Source organism: Silene latifolia, chromosome Y, assembly GCF_048544455.1.
Source record: "Silene latifolia isolate original U9 population chromosome Y, ASM4854445v1, whole genome shotgun sequence".
Classification (NCBI taxonomy): Eukaryota; Viridiplantae; Streptophyta; class Magnoliopsida; order Caryophyllales; family Caryophyllaceae; genus Silene; species Silene latifolia.
This window is the reverse complement of record NC_133538.1, coordinates 429,311,377-429,316,362: the sequence shown is the minus strand read 5'-3', so window position 1 is coordinate 429,316,362 and position 4,986 is coordinate 429,311,377. Positions and strand designations below refer to the sequence as shown.

Here is a 4,986-nt window from a genome sequence, read left to right as displayed (position 1 = left end):
AATCCGCTCGGATCCCCATGCAGAACCAACCGTCTCTGCTGCCTAGACGCTCGGGACGAGCATATTCCTTAGAGACTACCAAAACGGAGATGAGCATCTCCTTGGAGAGGAGCACTTCCTCAACTTTTCTTAAGGGTCTTAATAGTCATTTAAGCCCTTAGTAACCCAAATCTGTGTACCTAATCTCTAGTATAAATAACCCATTGTACTACCTAGATTAGCATGTCATCTTAATAGGATCTTAAACTTATCTTAATTAAGTCCTAATACTCTCTTAATCTTGTAATTAATTCTTAATTTAGCATTAATACAAATCTCATTTCTTAACCATTCCTTAATTTCTCTATTGTTCATCATTTATTTTGTGTAATTAGAAGATTATTTGGGTTTATTTGGAGGATTGACAACTTTCCATCAATCATCAAGTACTTCTATTATTCTTTGCTTTATTATTTGTAATCATCTTTATAGGTATAATTATCTCTTAATCCCTTTTTAATTATTGTTAATCATCTTCATTTGTTCATCATGTTTTGCCTTGCTAGTATGATTGACAACCTTGTTACCATGTTAAACTTGATAATGAGTGAGTAGTTTCCTTAACTAGGGTTAATGGGGAATTAGGGGAAACCAACATGGGGATTTATTCATGCTTAATCTAATATGTTCTCATAATTAATTTGCTTGCTTGTTGTGATTTCAACTTATGAACATGTTATGGTTGATGAAATGCGAGCCTATGAATCCTTGCATTTTTTACCCATCACTTACCTTTTCAATGAGACTTGTAAGATATAAACCAACTCGAGTCTCATTAGACCATGCATATAGTTGGATATGGAGGATTAAGTCGACTTTTAGGTGTTGTACAATCTAACCAATTCGGCTCCGGGACCCAAACCTTCCTAGGGATTGTAAGATATACACTAACTCGATCCCATCACAACAATAATTGCTTGCATCTAGTAGAAAATATGTTCGTATGATCAAATCCCATGAATCCCCTATGAACCCATGACACCCTAGTGGCTTTAATCAATTGTTTACATCTCATTTTAATCATCTTGCTTGCTTTCATTACTTTATTTACATTGTTATTTAGTTTAGTTGATCTACCTCAACCCAAATTGTGACACCCTTAGATACAACCATTTGCAATCAAAAATCCTACATCAATACCCGTCCCTTGGGATCCGACCTTTACTTACCTCTTTACTAAAAGTAGAGTAGTTTGTGAAGTTATAAATATTGTTTTGGTCTAGGTAACTCTTAACGACAAGTAACCGAAATCCACACATCGACAAAAAATGGCGCCATTGCCGGGGACGGTGTTAACTTGATTTGATTTTCTTTGATTGTTTTTAGTTGTGCCTTTCTTTACCTTGGGGAAGTCAAACTCCTCAAGGTTTACTCTAATTATTTTCTAGTTGTTTGATATTTTGCATGTCTAGGAGATCACAAGGTAACTTGTTACCCATTGATCTTGAAATTGAAAGAACTTTGACCAACAATAGAAGACTTGCTAGAAATACTTTGAGAGGTATTGGTGAGATTGTGGACATTCAACCAAATAACATTGAGTTCATCATCCCTTTTGCAAGAGAAGGAGAAGATAACCCAACACATAACCAACCACAAAATCAAACCACAATGCCTAAATTTTCATCACATTCCGTACCAACCGAGGAGAACCTACCAAATGGTACTCCCACACCACAACATTTGACTGGTAATTTCATTGCAAAATCCGCATTAATACAATTAGTTAAGAGAAGTCAATTTGGGGGGATGTCTAGTGAAGACCCTCATTCTTATATGTTGACGTTTTGTGACTATTGTGATGCGATTTCTCAAACCGGAGTGACTCAAGACCAAATTCGATGGGTCTTGTTTCCTTTCTCTTTGATTGGTTCTGCGAAACAATGGTTGAAGAGCCTAGATAAGGCTACTCTTGGTATTGACTTTTGGAAGAAATTGGCACTTGATTTCTACAAGAAATTCTATCCTCCGGAAAAGACTAACATGTTGAGAGCCCAAATCACCGGGTTCAAACAAAGGGATGAAGAATCCCTGTATGAAGCATGGGAGAGATTCAAGAATACTTGCCGATCTTGTCCACATCATGGACTTAGCGAGTGGTTCCTTGTACAACAATTTTGGAATGGTCTATATGAAGACTCCCGAAACATTCTCAATATGGGATCAAATGGTATGTTTACCGAAGTTGATGATAATCAAACATGGAACAAGATTGAGGAAATGGCGGTCCATAACTCACAATATAATAGACCTCGTAAGTCTACTAGAGGAGGAAAGCATGAAGTGTACTCTATTACTCAATTGGGTTCTCAACATAGTGCTCATGTTGATACCATTAATTTGAAGTTTGAGAAGGCTATGGCTAAGCTTGAAGAAGCCTCCAAATCGCCTAAGCAACATGTTAATGCCATGGTGGCATCTTCATCAATTCCAAGTGGAGTATGTGAGAATTGTGGAACTTTGGGACATAACCAAAGTGAATGTAGGGGAACAAGTGAATGCTTTCCAAGCATACAAGAGTGGTACCCCTTATTCCAACTATTACAATGAAAACACCAAATTCCATCCCAACCTCTCATACAAAAGCCAAAATGTTCAAAACCCTCAAACAAAATACACCACACCTCCAATGAGAAACCAAGCTCAAAGACCCTTTTTCAATCAAAACCAAGGTTATCAAAACCAAACTCCATACAATCAAACAAATGACAAAGGTTTTGATGTTCAAAAAGCGGTCCTCTAAATGCAAAAGAACCAACAAGGATTTTTCACTCAAATACAAAAGGATAGCCAAGCAAAAGACATCACCATTAACAACATTCTAGCTCACACAAAGATGTTGGAGACCCAAATGTCTCAATTGGCATCTTCAAGTTCACAAAGACAAAAAGGTCAATTACCACCTCAAGGTAATCCCCCAAGACAAGAATCGGTGAGTGCCATCCATTTGAGGAGTGGTACAAGGTATGAAGGGCCGAACAGGCCCGTTGAGGAAGATGTTGTGAATGCTAGTGACAAGGAAAGAGTTGTTAAAGACTCTAAGAAAGAAGAAGAACCCACCAACATTCAAGAAGTTTCAAAGGAGAATAAAGAGAAGGCTAAAGTGAAAGAGCCTATTGTGATTCGGCTTCCATTTCCAAGTCGTCAAGCTAAGCCTAAGTTTGATGAACAACTTGGGAAGTTTATGGAGATTGGCAAGAACTTGGAAGTCTCAATTCCGTTTACAGAATTAATCAATCACGTTCCGGCCTATGCGAAATACATGAAAGATATTCTTACAAAAAAGAAATCCATCCGGTAACTTGAGATTATTGCTTTCACTAAGGTGAGTAGTGCCATCCTACAAGGAAGTTCACCTCCAAAACTAAAAGATCCGAGAAGCTTCTCTATTCCATGTACCATTGGCGACACCACAATCAACAAAGCTCTATGTGACCTTGGGGCAAGTGTGAGTCTCATGCCATATTCGGTGTGCAAAAGGTTAGGAATGGGAGAGCTTAAGTGCACTAATATCACACTTCAAATGGTGGATCGATCAACGAAGACACCTTTAGGGGTATGGGAAGATGTGCCGGTAAGAATTGGCAAGTTCTTCATCCCGGTGGACTTTGTTATTGTTGATATGGAGGAAGACTCCAACATTACTATCATTTTAGGAAGACCTTTCTTACACACCGCGGGAACGGTGATTGACGTGAAACATGGAGAGCTCACCCTTGAAGTGGGATATGAAACAATCACTTTTACTCTTGACAAGACAATGAGAGCTCCCCGATTGCATGAGCCATGTTTCATGGTTGATCATTATAGCCGAGAAAGTGATAGGAAGAAGTTGGCATCTCAATCCAAAGAACAAGCTATGGGTAAAGAATCACCACCCATATGGGAGAAGAAGATGGGTAACCTCCAAGATGCTCCGTCCAAGGAACAAGAAAGTCTCAACAAAGAGAGCTTAAAAAGCTCACTCATGACAAATAAATAAGAAGGCCTCATTGGCCATGACAAGAAGGAAGAAGAGTTGCTCTTGTCAACTCGTGATATTATTGGGGAACAAGTAGATGAAGTATGCAGTCTTTGGGATGATGAGTTTGGAGGGATATTCAATCCCTATATCGGTAATGCTACGACCCAAGAACACAATGAAGAACAATAAGTGTAAAGGTCTTTTGAAGATCTTTATCATGACAATGAACAAGCTTTCGACTACTTCTTCAAGGTGTTGAGCAACATCAACAACACCTTGGCTATGCCCCCTTGACATCTCATTTATGGATGAGAGTTTAGTGGAGTCCTCCCTAAACCACCATTTGTAAATATTCTAACCCCTTAACTTGCATTTTACTTATTGTATTGCATTTTTGTCAATTTTGGATTTGTATTTTTATGCCTTGATCAAGATTTTCATTATTTCGAGAGAAAGTGATGGAGGGACTTATGTGATTATTTATGTGTAGTGTTTTGACACAGTGTGGGGATAGCAATTGTCTAGGCTATCCAAGCCTTCATAGTGCCCCCACAATAAAGACCAAAGGAATGAAGAGTAAATGACACGGGTTATGAAATACCCACGGATGGAACTGAATTCGCGTGGTAAAGGGAAGATCCGAGCGGCCCGACAGGAATCCACTCGTCCTGAAGAGAATCTGAGCATCCTGTTGAGAAAACGCTCGTCCTGAGAGAGCTGGAAAAATAATTTTCGGTCTGACTGAGAATCCAGCGTCTCTACAGAGAATCCGCTCGTCTCAGTCAGGACGCTCGTCCCACAAAGAATCCGCTCGTCCTACTGTTGGTAAAATTTGGGATTCCTCCCTGACAAGGAATCCGAGCGTCTTCACAGCAATCCGCTCGTCCTCCTTCAAAAGACGCTCGTCTTTCTCAGAAGATGCTCGTCCCAGAACATCCCGAATCCGAGCGTCTCGTGGAGAATCCGCTCGTCTCCCCTCTAAA

The 4,986-nt window shown here is 39.5% G+C and overlaps 1 non-coding gene across 1 annotated transcript; it reads right to left on the bottom strand.

Moving 5' to 3' along the window:
• Window positions 1-2,022: 2,022 nt before the first annotated feature.
• LOC141635229 (small nucleolar RNA R71) lies at window positions 2,023-2,129 on the bottom strand. Its single transcript, XR_012539929.1, has one exon. It is a non-coding gene; the product is annotated as a small nucleolar RNA R71 (small nucleolar RNA).
• Between the last annotated feature and the right edge of the window lie 2,857 nt (window positions 2,130-4,986).